Source organism: Psammomys obesus, unplaced genomic scaffold (genome assembly GCF_907164565.1).
Source record: "Psammomys obesus unplaced genomic scaffold, mPsaObe1.curated_primary_1811, whole genome shotgun sequence".
NCBI lineage: Eukaryota > Metazoa > Chordata > Mammalia > Rodentia > Muridae > Psammomys > Psammomys obesus.
In genome coordinates, this window is record NW_026593286.1 from 34,778,438 (window position 1) to 34,796,306 (window position 17,869).

The 17,869-nt window shown below is 46.3% G+C and overlaps 1 protein-coding gene and 1 pseudogene across 2 annotated transcripts in view; one reads left to right on the top strand and one right to left on the bottom strand.

Moving 5' to 3' along the window:
- Positions 1–17,869, top strand: part of Ankrd44 (ankyrin repeat domain 44) — a 267,140-nt gene that overhangs the window by 92,114 nt on the left and 157,157 nt on the right. The gene's annotated exons all lie outside the window — the stretch shown is intronic.
- Positions 5,690–17,498, bottom strand: LOC129683624 (60S ribosomal protein L13-like; annotated as a pseudogene).

Here is a 17,869-nt window from a genome sequence, read left to right on the forward strand (position 1 = left end):
AGCGCTTCCCTGGTCCAAAACTTTATATGCCTCTGTGCATATAAAGTTTATATGGTTAGAATGAACATTCTAAAGTTGTGGAGTTTCACTTAGGGTTTTCTACTTTCCCTGTCAATCACAGTCAATCACTGTACCACCAGAGAAAGAACAAAAACTGTGACTGAGTTGAAACTAGAAGAAAAGAAAATACTTAATATCCCGACTATATACTTCCTAAGATACAGCGACAGACCTGGCTGTGAGCCAGGTGTGAGGAGTGGCCAACACCTAGCGCCTGTGTGAGCATGCCTGTGAGTTCTCCTGGTGACATCGTCAGAAAGGGTGCCGCTGCTCCTGTGGTTTGCTGCCTGTGTCCACAAGGAGAGGCTGCAGGCTCCTAGTAAGTCAGTGAAAGTGAGGGGGTAACCTTTTTCTTTCCTGATGTGCTACACCTTGGCTCTCTGGTGAAGTTTGGCCACCTGTGCCTGTGGGGCCACCAGATATGAGAGCTTTTCTTTCTTTTTTTTCAATGACTGAATAAAGAGGAGGAGCATACCAATTCTTTTTTAACATGAGCGGGTTGATAGGAAGTGTCCACAGACAGCTTTGTTGGCACGTGGCCATCCATCTTGAATGTTGTATTGTCTGTGCTGCTTTCACACCGCACTTGCTGAGCCTAGGGGCCGGATAGAGCCAGACCCACTCATGCTCTGGCCTTTATAGGAAAAGTCTGCTGCTTCTTGTTCCAGGGAGTCCATGACCCTGGGATGAACCGTTGAACTCAGCAGCCATTATGCCCTTCTTGAAGTTGTCTAAAGCACGTGTGTGCTTGAACATCTTACATCTTTTTCTGAGAAAAGGGTCACTCTATTTCACTGAATTCCCCAAAAGGCCTATTTCACATCCATCAAGAGATTAACACATACTGTATCTGGGAAGTTTCCAAACAGCTCAGTCACCTGCACCAAACAAAGGGAAAACCTATTAGTCGAGAACTGACCCTTTTGATAGTTAGGACGATTATTAGGGCGAACAAGCAATTTAGGGGCAGGACATGCTGCTTGATTCACTCACCACAATCTGATTATCAAAATACTCAGGTCCCTTAGGGAGATGAGTCCTCTTTAAAGTTCAGTGTTCAGCAGAAAAGACAGGGAGAGCCAAGGCCATCTTCCGTGTAAGCAGATCTCCTCCCCAGGGTGCTAACCCAGCTCTGGGGTGGCGTCTCTATCAGGTCTGCTGACGGCTCCCTTCCAGCTCCTTTGGAGCAGCCTTTGTTCTGAGGCAGTGCAGACCGGCATGGCTCTTCGAAAAGCTTTTTGGCAGCTTCACCCCAGCTGGCAGGGAAAACAACAGGGCAATGTTTTGAGATGCGTCTTTTTGCAAGGTAAGCCAGGATGAAGTCAGGGATAGAGGACTTGCAGAGGCAGCTGGGCATTGGTCCAGGGCCTGTCGGGTGTGACCAGGAGGCCATGAAGCAAGTTCACTGTCAAGAGCTTTGATATCACAGCAATTTGCCCAGACTGTTTGGTGGCTGTGGGCCAAGCCCTGGCAAGCCCTTAGCAAGATTACTACCTTTTCCTAATGGTCACAAACAAACAGAACTTTCAGTCAGCTACCCCTCAGGAAACTGTACTAACCTTTGAACGGCCTCTGTTTCATTTTGGAAGAGTGACAAGCCACTGCTGATTGGTACAAATTACTGGAATTGTGACCAGTTATGTCACTGAGTTACATAGGTTTAGCTCTGTAACACCTAGAATTCTGATGAATATTTGAAATCCAGAGCTCCCTCAGCAACAAATGAGAAGAGTGTCCCCATTTTACTCAGGGTCCCAGGTATGAATGTGTGGTTTTTAGGGTCACTGTATGGTCCTCTGTAGACTGGCTGAAGAAAGGAACAAGAAGTCTAGAGGGAAAGCGTGGGAAGGTTTTCATGGGCCAGCGTGGGGGTACGTATGTCACTTGCGCTCACCCTCGGTTTCGCAGACTGTCATATAGCCACACCTAACTCCAGGGAGGGTGGCTTCTCACTGCGGGGCTGCCCCGCTGAAAAGTCGGCACCGTCAGCTTTGGTCTTCCAGTCCCCCGGGGAGCTGAAGGGATTCCACTAACTTATCTTCGGGGCATGCTGTTCATGCTTCGGTTATTTACAGAGCCACAACTCTGTGCTCAGTGCTAGGACACAACCGTGGCAAGACAGCTCCATCACCGAGTTCACAAAGTGAAGTCAAGAAACGAGAAATTTTTCTGTGGTTTACTCTAAGCCACGCACTGTGAGACTCAGGAAGACTAGAGAAGGATTCGCCCTAGGTTTGTGCTGGATGTGTGGTAGAAGGAGAGGATCAATGGAGGACTGACTGATCTCTAAGTGAGGCCTGAGTCCCTTAGGTGTGGCACATTTTGGGCAGGGCTGCCTATCTGTGTCGGTAGGTCCATGCGAGCTCGGGTGCCCACAGAGGCCAGAGGCGTTGGATTCTTCTGCAGCTGTGTCTGCCGGTGGCTGTGAGCCAACCAGGGTGGCTGCTAGGAATGAAACTCAGGCTGGCTGATGGGCAGTGCATGCTTTAACCTCTAAGCCATCGCTCCAGCCTCTTGATGGACTTTAAACATTCCGCCCAAACTGCTGAATCCCGGCTGAACACTTGATGCTGCAGGGTGTAGAGCATCTTTCCCCGCCTCAGGTTTTATAGTGTATAAGTGCAGAGAATAAAGTGGCATGTGTATGTTTAAGACCTTTTCAAACAATCGTTGGAAGCGCCATCATAATTCAAATTCATCGAACAATTTCTTTTATGAAACCAAGCTACCAGTTCAAGTAACACTTTTGTGTGTGCAGTTGTGTGTGCGCTCGTGGGTTTGTGTGCAGGTGTTCACAGCTGGCTCTTTTACCTGGGTTCTTGTGACTGGACTCAGGTCCTCAGGCTTGCAAGGCCAGTAATATTTACCAGCTAAGCCATCTCCCAGGCTCTTCAAATAACAATTTTCAAAATAAATTATTCAAACACGATGAAACTCAGAGATGCACTAATTTCATATATACATGCTAAGGAATGCATGTATATAGTACATACATATACATAGTAAGGAGATAATACATTTTTTTACCTTCCACAATGAAATCACGATATTTCTAAGTGAACAAAAACTTTGTGCAGTAAAAATGCTGTTTGTAGCACACAGTAGTCTCGACTAAGCCGAGTGCTGCACGCAGAATTTGTTGGTGTGTGGCGTGATGGCACTCACAGGGCAGCATGAGCGTCTTGTGTTTGCCACAACACACCCTGAGGCACAGCATGGACAAGCTGGCTGGAAACACCTCGGGCCCCTTCCGTGTTTGGTTTTGAGCTGGAATGTGACCATGTCATGCTCAGGCGCTTGTCAAAGTGACCAGTATTTTTTCATGGCCCCACATTCAGTTCGGCCATGACCCGTAGCGTAAGAAGCCGAGGTCCAGAGGAAGTGCTGTTGACAAAGGGTGTGACAGAGGCAAGATACCCCGGGACGGGACTCTGAGGGGACCCGTGTTTAGGAGGCAGGGGAACGACAAATTCGAAGGAAGGGAGTGTATGGGGGGGGCCACTGTGTCCGGGAAGGTAATCCTGGTCGTCCTCCCTTCCCACCCTGCTTTCCTCTCTGACCCACCTGTTCATTATGCTGAGGGCCGGTTCCCAGGCGCGTGCTTCCCCCTTGGTGCACTCGCCCAGCACCTGCTCTTTTCTGACACGTTCCCTTTGCTTTTTATTTCTTTACATGGGCCATGAGTTCGTCGCTGCAAACCACTCTTTGGTTAGCTGATCCTGGTAGAGAAAGCAATGCCATTCAGGGTGGCCTCTCCGTGCTTCTCCAAGCTTGATTTCCCATCCCTAGTACTCATGCGCCCTATGCTTCATCTGTATCGAATTACCTGATTGTATTATTTTCTCCTCCCTCTTTGACGTCTCTATGTTTCACCCTCATCTGCCCTTCTTTTCCCACTAATATCTCCACTAAGTTAATCTAATTGTTTCTTTTTTCTCTGATGTCTTTATCACCACCCCCCGTCCCAGAAAAGGCCTATTTCTCTCAACTCCCATAGCCATTTCCGCGCTCCTCGCCACTGTAGACTTCTTCTTGAGTCAGCTCATTGTGCCCACATCACAGGTCCAAGGAACGATGTGCTTGGTGACCTGGCTGTGCTCTCCTCCCTCCTCAACTGTTCGGCCACCCAGGGAGCCCCTGCAGCACACGGGGAATGAGTCAGCCTCACCAGTTTCTGATGCTGAGCCACCTGCTGTGGCCTGTGTTCTCCCAAAGAGGACGGATCACTGAGCCAGAGAAAGCAGCTGGCCGAGTGAGTGTCCCCAGGGCTCAGCTCTTTGGAAGGCCGAGAGCTCGTAGATTGATCTGAGGAACCTGTGAGGTGTCGGGACGGCGGCCGTGGGTCCTTCTGTTGCTTCTGTCAGGAGCAGTGTATCGGAGCCCAGAAATGTGCGGTGACTGTTGTAGCCTCTGCCATAGCCACGTAAACAGAGCCAGGCGTGGGAGATCACCGGGGGCCTTTTGGAAACTCCCACTGGGATAACCAGGCCCAACCCAAGGTAGAGAACTGCATCTCAACCTACAGCTTCAGGAACCCAGACTTCAGAGTCTGAAATCAGACATGGAGGCCAATAATGACATACTTTAGGGTCACGTTACAGCAACCCTACGCCGGGAGGGTGGTCTGACTGGGGTACACAGCGAGAAGGCCAGAGACAAATGTCCACGGTGGGTGGCGAGGATGGGGAGGAAGTGTTTGAGGAAAACTGTGAGACTCTAGGCTTAGGGCAGGAGGCTGCTCCACACAGCTCAGCTCACGTGACCACCGTCACATTAAACTGGAAGTAGACTCGTCCTTACAGCAGGCTGTTATAAGCTATCTCGGCCCCAAAGATAAGAAATAGTATTCAGGGCTGTCCAAAGAAGTAATGAGTTGTCTCCACAGATGAGATTGCTGAAGGGCCAATAGACAGAGCCTCCAAAGGCGACCACCGGTGGTGGCACAGATAGCCCCGCCCCCTGCGTTGTGCCTTCTGCATTGTGCCCTTGCTAACAGTAATAATTCACGGCACTGTTTTATCTTCTTCCTGTTTTAGTGTTTAGAGATACTGTTAGGTTGGAGCCAGCACATAAATTGTAACTTCCTTCCCAGCCTGAAGTAAATTTAGAGAACCTTGTCTTCCAACTGAGAAAGAAGACTGTACTTCAAAGACGGCTGAGTCCTGAGTGATGGCGAAGCGGAGGCGTTTATTTCCCATTAAAAAGAGCCACGACCAGAGACACATCCACACTGCATCCACACACAGATGCAGCTGCTTGTGCACATGCTCATCATCATATCAGATAAAATAAGGAAAGACTCTCCAATAGCATTTAATACTCAGGTAACAATAATTAATGGTCTCAAACCGTCGATTGTCCCCAAGTTGTTTTTTAGTGTATCTATTTTATACAAAAACAATTTTGTCATTCATGTAATATTTATTATTTGCAATAGAGTTTGACCCAAATGTACTTATGCATTTTGCTTACCTCCTCCGTTCTGTGATAGGAGGGGCTCATTATGATTGTGACAGAAAACACCTTAAGTTAAAGGCAAAGAACTTACAGCAAGCAAAAGAGAAGAAGCCGTGAATGCTAAGTTTTTTTTTTCTTTATGGAAAATTTGTTGTAACGTTTCAACAATTCATTACTTTTTCTTTTCAACATCTTTCTCTGCAGCTCCCTCTGCCCTTTTTGCTCTGATGCCAAAAAGCTGGGCATTGGCCCGGGCCATTCAAAGGCTGGCAAAAGTGTGAAGGTCTTCCCTTCTGTGATGACTCTGGTTTTCTCCTTTTTGTAGGCATTCCAGGTGGCATCACATGCCCTGTTAGCTGGGTGGGCAAGTTAAGCTCTTCAGCAGAGCTATCTCTCTTCTTTGTAGCAGAGGGCTTCCTAGGGAGAGGTATGAGCTTGGAGCTGTTCTCCTTCAGGGCTCCGGTGACTCAGTGGATGTGTTTTGCCTCCTTGGGGCCACAGAGATGCCGATGGTGTGAGCCATTTTCTTATGGAAACCAGGAACCCAGAGTTCTTCCACGCTGAAGCCCCTGCCAGCTTGGACCTTGGTGTGGGTATTTAACTGTAGAGCACCTCACTGTGGGCCTGATGGGGCTGGGCGTGGGATGAGGGGCAATGCAGTGCACTTTGGCCTGCCAGACCTTGCGTCTCTGGATCTTGGGTGCCGGCTGGTTGAACCAAGTGTCCTTTCGTGCCTGCCAATCCTCTCGGAAGTGCGGCTTCAGGATCATGCCATGCAAGCTGGGCGTCAAGGCTGTCTGCTGTGCAGGAGAAGGGCCGAGCGTAGAGGCTAATGCTACAGTTTCTGATGACAGAAAATAATTTAGGTGGTGAAGGATTGTTAATCTCAAGACGCAAATGAGAAAAGGAAACCGATATTTTAAAAGCATGGGGCTTTTTAAAGCACAAGACGAATGAGCAGTAGTGAGCTTGTGATTAATCTGGTGTTTGTTGGAGTAGATTACTAGTTCTTTAAAAAATAGAATGTATTTTTTAAATCTGCTCATGAGCAGTCTGGAGAAATGGCTTGGCAGTTAAAGAGCACTGTCTGCTCTTCTGGAGGACACAGGTTCGAGTCCCAGCATCCACGTGGTAGCTCACAACCGTCTGTAACTGGGTGCGTGGGGGTCTCTTCTGGCATCCACTGGTATCAGGAACATGCATTTCCACTGACACACATGTAGAGAAAGCACGTAAACATAAAATAACAAAATGAATTAAATGATAGATTCACTTTTTGAGGGCTAAGTGTGTCTCTACTCCAGGAATTTGGAATGATCACTTTGCCACATTCTTTAATGTTTTCTCAGCCTGACTCTCCCACATTGTCCCCCAAACATTGGAACACAGATTCTATAACTCTGTAGTCTAGCTTGCTGTGCTTGTGGCTTTTCTCGCTTATAGATATATCATACTTTCTCTTCCTATTTTTAGTAAGGGAAAAGGTCAGATGTTGTGCTGTAGTGTCATGGACACCCTACAAATTAGACTAAATGAGAAACTGCAGGAATGAGGAAGCTGCAGGCAGGGGTGGCCCACGAAGCTGCATCCGTGATGAGGGCATCATCAGCGAGGGGGACGAGTTACTGAGCCCTTTTGAGTGCCATGCAATGATCGGGTGTCGTATAGCTGGACTTTCAAAAGATTTTAAGAAAAATACAAGAAACTTCTAAGGTGTTAAATGTTGGTTCCAACATTGTTCATGCCAAAGAAGACACGCATGTGGGCCAGACCCAGCCTGGGGCTGTTTGTGGATGACAGTTAGCAGTGGTTAGTTGGGCCTTAGGGCTCCCCCGGACACTGAGTATTCAGTGTGGTTGCTGTAGCCTTCATACTGAGTGCTGGTGATCTGGGGACAGCGATGTCTGTGCTCTTCAGTGTGCACAGCATTTACGATAGAACCATCTCTCTATCTGGAAAGAAAAAGTTGTTGTACTGACTGGTTTATGCTTATACATCGTAAAACAAATAAGCCTATGTCAGCGCACATGCACACAGCCACAAACATGACCTGCATTTGCTCATCTTTAGTATGAAGGCATGATTTTTAAGTCACTGTGTGAATACGTAGGTTGCAGGAGCACAGATTGTGTTCCAGGGCACAGCACTTGAGGCCCACAGCCAGGCTGCAGAGTGTTGTTCTCTTTTATCACACGAGGACTCTTCTCCTGGGCCAGAGTGGTGGCGGGAGCTCCTGCTGTTCTGGACCACCTTTTCCAGAATAGAACAGTGTCCGCTATTGGGGAAGAACTTCAGGGAGAACCCCATTGATAGTGAAGGCTGTAATTGGGTATGGGTGAGAGTATAAATGGAAATATCATAGAGTCTAGTAGGTTTTTTTTTTTTAAACTTCAGGACATGAATATCATTGTATGTTGTGAATGATGTGAAAAGAATTAATTTTGTTTAGGGCAAAAAGTAAACATTTTCTGATACTTCTTGTTTTCTAGATGTATGATATATTCTCTCTTTTGTGCTTGTTTATTTTGTAATTTCTTGATTTTTAAAATCTTTTATTAAATTTATTTTTTGACAGTTTCTCTCTCTCTCCTCTGATTACACTCACTCTCTCTCCTCTTCCCTTCCTCCTACCCCTGTTATCTCCCTACAAGTCTCTTTCTCACATTCATGTTTGTTGTTTCCTTTTGACCCACAGAGTTTAACTAGGGGCGCCTGTGTGATCATGTATTGGTACTATCCATTGGAGTGTGATGGGCTCGTCAGTGGATATACAATGGAAGGCAATGTCTGCCTTTCCCCAGAATCTAATGGTAGTCAGTAGCTTAGCAGGAAGGGGTAGGACTATGCGGGCCCTTCCCTAATCCAAGACTGCCCATTGACAGATGTCTTCCACAGTGAGAATATACTGAAAGAGATTTCAGTTTTGTGAAACAATGACAACTCATTTTCACACTGATTTTGGCAGCGCTAACCACACACTCAGGTCATCCTTGAAGAACAGGATTATATTAAAAGGCCAAAGGTATATTTGTAGCAACGGGGTACTCCAGTAATGCTGCTTAGTAAGTGTCTGATGTTGAATGAGTATGAAGTGCTGACATCCAAAGTTTTGCCTTCCAACTCTTGTTTTATAGATACATTATTATTATAGCTTTGAGTACTAACTAAAAAACAAACCCAAGAAAATGCTGAGCATATTTTATTTAATCAGAAAAGAGGCCTAGTGGGTAGTAATATATTTATTGCCAGGTTGTTGCTCAGCCAGTTAAAATAACTTGGCTGCTAGATTCCTGTTTAAAGAAGTATTTAGGATAGAATTTGTATTTGCTGGAATCTTTGTGACTTCGACACAGGCTGTCTTCTTCTCTGTTAGTTTTCCTCCTGAAAATGCACAGCATGTTAGCTAACCTCTGTTGCTGAGAAAAACAACCTCACGGTTTTGGAGGGTCAGCTGTTCCGTTGCCTCTAGGCATCATGGAAGAAGGTATAGCAAAAGAGAGCTGCTCACTTCTTGAAACCAAGAGGGAGAGGGATATACTGACATGTTTTATTTATTGGTAAGTAATTATATCAGTTGGTAAATAGTCCTATCAGTCACACCAAAATGCAACTCTAGATATAGAGAAAAGACCCTGGGCTTGGGACAGAGGCAGGAGTGTTGAGCTCTGCATGTCCTTGAGCAAGCCAATTTTCTTCCATTGGCCTCTGGTCTATAAACAGGGATCAATAACAAGTGCTTCCTAGAGTTAGGGTCAGGGAAAAGAGATGATGTTTGTGGACAAGGTAGCAGCTATGATTATTTAAAATAGTACATTTTAGTTACAGAAAAATTAATAGAATTTAGTAATGAGTTTGTTTCCCATGTGAAGCATGTCCTGAGAGAGACTGTCCTGGAATAGCACAGAAGTCTCTTGTGTCATGTCCAGACCATGTTTCTTTCTTAGCCGTCATCGTTATCAACAAGCATTTTCCATCTTACTAGAACACCAGCCAGCACATGTAAGTTCTAGCTGTTGTGAAGGAGGCAGGTGAAAGAAAGGCATGCTCTTTCTCTTTAAAGGACAAGTGGAGGTATGTTTTCCAGACCCTTATCACATGGTCAGATGCTCAGCCAAAAGTTAGGATTTTTTTAATGATAGAGAGAAAAATGTTGGTGCAAACCAACATTCTGCCATAGTATGTGAAAGCCCACCATTGTGACTGGACTTGGCTTTGTATTATGGGGTAACCTCACATATTCATGTATTCATTACGTAGTTAGTAAGTGCCTGTTATAGATAAGACATTAGCACTAATCGCCTACATGCTTCCTTGTATATGTTCTCAATTAATCACTCCGTCTGAAAAGATCTGAGGGGACTGGCTATCTTTTCTCTGCTTTATCAAGCATGTGAAAATACATTGCTACTAAGGTCTATGTTCCTTTCTTTCCAAGGCAGCAGAGTGACATTGTAGTGTGTCTGGAATGGTGGCCTGCTCTTGATCTCAGCGGTTCAGGCACACATTTCCCTCTAGCTCGTGGGCCTGCCTTTTGTCACAAAGCTTCGTGTTGGCTCACACCCGTGTCCTCACCGATACTGTGCAGATGACTTTCCCCTGCCTTGAAATGCACATGCTAAGCTGTGACTGTCGTCTTTGGCCTTGGCCTTTTCAAGTAGTTTTCAGTGTTGGACCAGGCAAGTGTTTTATTTGGGAAGCAAAGATACACAGAGAGGTAGGCAGCAGGCTGATGGCAAGTGAGCATGAGCAACCAATGGCTGGGTGTCTTGTGTGTGGCTCAGGGTTTCTTAGGAGATCTGGGCTCCACACGTTCCACCTGGCACGGGGATGTCTGAAGCCCCGCCTCCTAATCTTGCAGTCACTGATGCCAGGGTCTTTCTAAGAATCAGTTCTTTTAGAAATACATATTTTTCTGTGTCTGCGTGTTCTGCCCATATGTGGACACACATGCCATGTGCATGCCTGTGCCTCTGGGGGTCATAAGAGGGCACTGTAGTTGCAGATGGTTGCGAGCCACCATGTGGCAATGGGAACTGAACCTGGGTCTTCTGTAAGAGCAGTCGGCATCTTTTCAGCCTCAGATGTCTATACCTGGGTTCTTGAGAGGAGAACTGATAGAATGAATATATATGGGATTTTAGCCTGGCTGATCCATGGGATACATTAGAGTGGCTTAAAGGCTGTGGTCCAGCGAGTCCAAAAATGGCTGCCCACCAATGGGAGGGCCAAGAATCCAGTCCACAAGGCTGGATGTCTCAGCTGGTCTTCAGTGTATATCAGAATCCCAAAGAAGAAGCCTCTCATGCCAGTGAAGGAATGGACTTGCCAGTGAGCAAGAGGGCGAGCTGGCAAAGAACAAGCCTCCTTCTTCTATGTTTTTATGTCGGCTGCCACCAGGAGCATGGCTCAGGTGTAAGGTGGATCCTCCCAGCTCAGGAGATCTGGATTTAGGATAAGGTCTACCCATGGCAGATGATCCAGCCAAGAAAAAGACCTCGTGGGTGTACCCAGCCACTTGGATTTTAGTTAATTCTAGATGTAGCTAAGTTGACAACCAAGAGTAGCCGCCACAATGTCAAACATTCAGTGAGCAATTCTGAACACACCGCCAACATTAAACATCAGCATTTTGCCATATTTACTTTGTAATAATACAATTGTATAGATTTCACCCCCATGTCAACCCACACTCAAGCTCTGTGTCATGTCTCCCCAGGAAAAGAATACTTACCAGAGGGCAGATTTCAGTTAGCAAGTGCCTTGTATGTTTTGTAGGTATGAATATAGGTATAATAGGAGATGCTAAGGGAGATTCTATTACCCATCATTTGGAATGATCACTCAGAAGACCTTGGCTAAATGTGATACTTTCTAGAAAGATAGCATCATTGACCCTGTTTTGCATTTTGTATGTAGAAATCCATTTGGGGGCTGTGGTGTGAATATCTTGTTTCTAAGGACAGTCTTACACCAACTTAAAAACTGTTCTTTTTCATGTAAATATTGTTTGATGAGTGTTATTCCCTTATTAAACTTAAGTATTTAAAACCAGACAAACTACCCAACGATGGCCTTTTCATGTCTGTTTAATCTGCAGATGCTAAGGGGGCGTCTGCCATGTCCCTTGCTTGTCTGGGCCTCTACAGGGCAGGCGCCCTGCCCTCCTGGATTACAGGATGCAAAGTCTCAGCACAACAGTAGAAGTGGCTGTGTTCTGGGAGAATACCTCCCCTGTGTGGCCAGGACTCTGAGACCAGTGGCCGCTGCTGTCAGGACAGTGTCCGATGAGGGTGTGGGGATGACTGGAGAGCTTGAGAGCCTTCCCACCACCTTTGTCTTATTTATACTAAATATGGCTAAGATGCCATTGGAAAATTCATTTTACTGAATATTTAAAAAATAGGTGCCCCGGCCTGCGGGGCTTCAACGGGGTTCCTAAGGTGGAGAGATTGGAAAGAAGGGGGGGTAGGGACAAGAGACGTAAGAAATGAAAGCCAAGTCTGTTTGTCTGATCAAGGCTTCATTTATTAGAAATTTTTACCCAACTTATATAGGGAGAAGGCAGGAAAGGGGGGAAAATAATTAGCTGCTGCAGGAGACAGGAAGAGTGCTTCCATGTGATAAATAGGGTGCCTGCACGATAACTTAGGGATGTTTTCTCACGGATGCTCTAACAAACGGATGTCCTCACAGTCTCTCACCCATGAGTTAGGGTCCTAGATAACTTTCACTAAATAGCTTTAGGTCTCCACTAAATGACCTTTGCTCACTATTTGGCTTTGGCCTAGCAAACACCTTTTGTCTCCACTAGATAGCTTTGACTTACTAATTGACTTAGGCTTCAGTAGATAGCTTAGTCTTCACTAGATAGCTTTGGCTTTGGCTTCCGTAGATAGCTTTGGCTCCCGGCAAATAGGCTTGGTCTTTAGAGCAGTTCTAGGTTCACAGGAAGATTAAGTAGAAGATAGTGAGAGCACCCACATAGCCCTTGCCCCCCCACATGCACAGCCCCTCCCTCCTGGTGCCTCTGTTACTGTCAGTCAGCCTCCAAGGGTTACACAGTCATTACCCGAAGCACATAGCCAACCTCTGAGGTCTCTCCCGGTGTGCACAAGGGCACATGTTCAGTCTATAGAGTGGCTCAGTGATGGCGAGATGGCTCAGTGATAAAGGCACCTGTCACCAAGCTTGATGTTTCCAATCCCTGGGAGCTGCACGGTGGAAGGAGAGAACCGGCTCCCCAAGCTGTTACCTCACATATGTGACACGGCTCAGTGGGTGGAAGCAATGAACGGGCAGCAGGTCTGACGTTTGGGGTTCAACCCTCAGAACCCACAGTGGAGGGAGAGAACCTACTCCTGAAAGTGGACTTCTGACTTCCATACATACTACACCACGCGCACACACACACATGTGCACACGCACACACAGAGAAACATACCATATATACATACTGAATAATGCACACGTGCAGAGTAACATGGACACAGTGACACACATAGAGTAATACATACCACACATAGAGTAACACGTTCCACCCCCACCCCCACACAGAATTACACACACTATACATATACAGTAACACATGTGATACACACACAGTAAAAAAAAAAAAAAGAAAAAGAAAATATTATGCTTCACCTATTCATCTTTCTCTTCCTGCCTTAAGGAATTTCTTGTTTTATTTTGTTGAGTTTTAATGAATAATCTTAGTAAGAGCACACTGCCTGAGATTTGAAGTAGATACAGTAGGCTCCACCTGAAACCCCCCTAAGTAGATATTCTGGACTCGCCGTGGACTCAGCATTAGCATCTTTGGCCATCTGTGTCTCTATGAGCTTCTGTGTTTGGCACAACTGCCCCAGACTTAGACCAGTGCCTGTGGCATTAAGTCCTGCAGCTTCCCAGCTTGCTGGTCCCGAGTCTCCCAGCTCTGGCTGGCCATCACTGGAAGCTGGGCGCGGATCTGCCTGTGTCCTCCTGCAGGCTTCGGGGCCTCTGAGTTCCAGATGTCTGCTTACAGTGCAAACAGTCTTGTTTGCTTTTAGAGAAGCAAATGTTTTCTGTGTTCAACTGAGCTTATAAAATTTCATTAAGAAGCCAATCATTAGCCCTGATTAAGTAAACACTGGGTGTTTGGTATGAATATTTAACTTCCTCTTCCCAAGCTGGCTCAGCTTTCTCAAGGTTGCTGGTTGGGGGGGTGGGCAGTAATGCTTCGGTCACCTGCAGTATGCCCTCCTCATCAGGAATCTCCACCCACTCTATTAAACTGGGGCCTGGATGCGGATTGGTTCTCTGCAGCTCTGTTAGAGGAACAGCCTGAACAGGGGATTTCCCTGCTGCTCACCCCGATACAGAAATACAGATCAGGAGCCTTGAAGCGGCTAGAAACTGCCATTCACCGCACAATTCCCTCCAGTCCCTACTCTTCCCCATTTGTTTTCATAAACATTTCAGGCTTTCACAAAGACCAGAGTTCTTTTTTTTTTTTTGCTGGCGTGTGTGTGGATATGCTTAATAGTAAGCATTTATTTTCAAACCTCAGGTCAAAAGAGATGAAGATGCGGAAAGCTTACGGCAGCTGCCACGGTGACTCAGACAGTATTGGCGTGATTGCATTAACACTGCTGTGGGCACAGTGAGCTTCGAGAGTGCTGAGGCTTCCCCTGGGGGAAATGCACATGGCAGCATTTCCAAGTGTGTTTCCCGGAGTCTGGAGCGAGTCTCCCTTCCAAGGAGTGAGACGAGGTAGCTGAGCGGCCAGAGGAAGTAGGAAGGCTCTTCGACCACATATTCCCTCATGCTTTAGTGATTTTTAACATGTTACTGTATGAAGGACCAAAGATTCCTGTTCATCGGATATGAGTTTAACGAGGTGTTTTTCAAGACTCCTAACTCTTCTTTATAAATTTTCTTGGTCACTTCTAACCTACGACCATTCTCCAAACTGATGGGCAACCCACAAAACCTCCAGAATAGTCTCGGGCATTGTTTCTATCTTGAACTTTCAGTGTGCAACAGAATCTTAGAGGACACATTAACACAGGCTGGTGGCTGTCACCCCAGGGTTTCTGATCTGGCATGTACCAGGAGGGACCCAAGAGTCCACACTTTTAGGAAGTTTCTAGGAGTTGCTAGCACCGCTCTTTGGGGACCACACTTTGAGGACTGGCTCACGGTCAGACTGGAGAGCGATAGAACAGACACTCTGATGAGCGAGTGGGAGGTACCATAGGCCACTGCTGTGCGATGTGCAAGTCAGAATACTCATTCACTAGATACAGCCGCTGCTTGCAAGCACCGTGCTAGGGACTGGGATGCGCTGGTGCCGAGTGTGGACATGGTCTCTGACTCCAGAAGCTGCAGTGAGCGGGGAGACAGGTGGCGATCTGGTAGAGAAGGTGGGTCAATTGGTACTTCTAAACTAAGACCTGCTGAGAAGGAAGCTGACTGTGAGCTATGACACTGACTATGAGACAGGAAAGGCCTCCGCAGTGGCAGTGACGTTTAAATTGAGACTGGCCACGAGAAACCGGGCTTCTTGAGAAGACTGGAAAATTCTTCAGGTCGGGTAAAGATATGAGCAAAGGCCTCTAGAGTGGAGTGGTAGCAGGGGCCACGGCACCATGTTCCTGTGGATTTCTTGTATGTGTTGTGGGTGGCAGGAGATATACACGCCTTCTCAGGAGATATGGAGATAGGTCAGTCAAGGCTGGATGACAGGTTAGGTGTGAAGGGCATGGAAGAGCTAGCTGCCAAGTGTGGCACCTGGCCTGGGTAGCAGTGAGGAGGTGACACCAAGGGTCAGTTTGTTTCTGAGAGGAGACAGAACTTGCTTTTCAGGGAGCAATGAAGTGACTATTATTCTGCAAATACAGTGATTGGCTGTTTATTGGGAAAGGGAGTGGGGCTTAATAAATGTTCTTGTTGACCGAGTTCCCTATATGGTGGCTATCAGTGACTGCCTAGTTGCCCTGAGTTAGAAAATAAATAAGGCCATTGAACAGTAAACACAATGTGTCCTTCGGTAATAACCAGAATACTTCAGGGTCTCAGACACTGTGATGGTTGCTGTGTAACAAGCATGGAACAGCTGCTCTATTATGCTTATCTGGGTTAGGAATCCTGACAGGCCACAGTGGGATAGCTTTTGCCATTTCAGGACATCTGGGATTATTTAGAAAGACCTTTAGCTGGGTGGTGACACAGAATGCTGAAATAATCTTGGGGTTCTCTCCTCACAGATCTGTGAGCCTGAGCGCAGCCTTTCCTGGGTCTTCTCTCTGCAGGGCAGCCACAGAGAAGTTCTGACATGGCAACTCAAGGTTATAGATGAACATTTTTTTTTTTTTTTTTGCAGAGATCTCAGGTCTCTAAATTATGTAGGGAAGGTAGCCAAATTCAGATTCTGCCTCTTGGAGTCCTGGGTGAGGAGGGCTGGCTGGACCTAGCATGCTGCCTCTGGTGAGAGACAGTCTTGGGGAAGAAGACCCAAGTGAAGGGAAGAGTGGATGCTTTGCACTAAGTCACCTGTTAAAGACTATCTTAGCCTGGAGCTGTCATGTGATTACCAGCTTTTCCAGGCTCTTCTACCTGCCCAGCCCTCAGAAGCAACCAATCCTAGTTAATGCTGTTAGGTGATTAGAGGATGTTCACACACCAGGACATGAAAGAACAGGCTTGACCTGGTCACAGATTTCCCACGAGGCTTTGCCACAGTATATTGTGGTAAGCTTCACCCTCAGTGTCAGGAACTATTCTTGATGAGAGTAGTCTTAAATAGTTAGAGGACACTGGCTGGCATTTGTTGATCCAGACCTGAGATAAGCTCTTTGATCTAAGGTAGTAGAGGGGAAAATAGGTATCCTAGGATGTGGATAATGTGACTCATGGGGGAAAACTCATTGTCTATCTCAGTGTCTTAAAATATTTTAAAATGTGTACTTTACGTTCATGCTATTGAACAATGATGTGATATATCAGTATGTTTATTTAAGTTTACAAGTGCCTAGTTTAATAAAGTTGCATATGTTCAAATTTTTGGTAATAGATACTCCTTAGAATTATTTTTTGATAACTTAATAATATGTATACAATAAGATCACATAGCCCCTTCAATTCTTCTTTCATTTCCTCCTACTGCTCATGTTCCTCTTCTTTCTAAATATTCCCTCCTCCTCTTTTTCTTCTTCCTCCTCTTCTTCTCCTTCCTTTTACTCTCTGCTAGTCTTGTGTGGATAGTCGTGCTCACGTTAGAAACGGCTATGCGATACCCAGAAGACAGCATTTCATAGCACACTCTACATCCATTTGGCTCTTACGTCTTTCTCCTCCTCCTTCCATGGTGTTCCCAGGCTTTGGGCTTTGGGGAATGAGCTAGCCATATCCTGTTTAGGACTAAGCAGTCAATGGCCACTTATTTTCAGCATTTTGACCATATTTGTAAGCTTCCGTATGAGCCATCACCCACTGCAAAAAGAAGCCTCTATGCCCCAGCTGTGAGCAGTACTGGTCTAAGATGTAGGTGGCGGCGTTTAGAAGGTGTTGGCTTCGTGCTCTTTCAGCATAGCATTAGTAGCCTTTTACCTCCCAGGCCTGTGACCTCCACAGACACAGGTCTGCCGTACCAGGGAAGTATTCCTTCTTGTGGAGCAGGCCTCGGATCCAGTTAGAAAGCAGTTTGACATTACCAGAACAAACCCTGCCTTTTGCGGTACCGGGCACACCTTGCCTGGCAGTTCACCGGGTGTTACAGCACTCAGGGTCCACAGCTGGGTAAGACAGTTGGCATCTTCTTCACGGCCACCTCCTTGTAATAACTCGCAGAGTACCTCTGGCACTAAAACACGAGCCGGTAGGGGGACAGCTTCCACCTCAGTTCCAGCTTGATTTATCTGTATCTGAATCCCAGGAGCGTGGCACCTCCAGCAACAGGGTCTCATGGTCTTGTTTTGACCGAGAGCAATGACATTAACCATCATTGTTTTGGGATCATCTGGAGGCCTCCTGGCTAACAACTCAGGATAGATCCAGCAGCTCACACTGGGATTTTCATTTAAACATTTATGACTTCTGGGAACAGCCTTCTCCACCTATATCATATGCTGCTGCTCAGGTGTTTTTTTTTTTTTTTTCTTAAAAGTTTTATGTTTTTAGTTAGCTTATGAAAGAATAGGTTTTTCAAAAATATGGCCTTAAAAAATAAATTTTTAGTTCCTGCTGGCTTCCGCCTCTCCCCTATTCCACATCCTGTTAATCTTTCCTACTGTTCTCACCTTTGCTTTCATATCACATGTTTTGCTCCCCCCAACCCCCACCCAGCTCCCCTCCACGCCCCTCATGCCTCCCA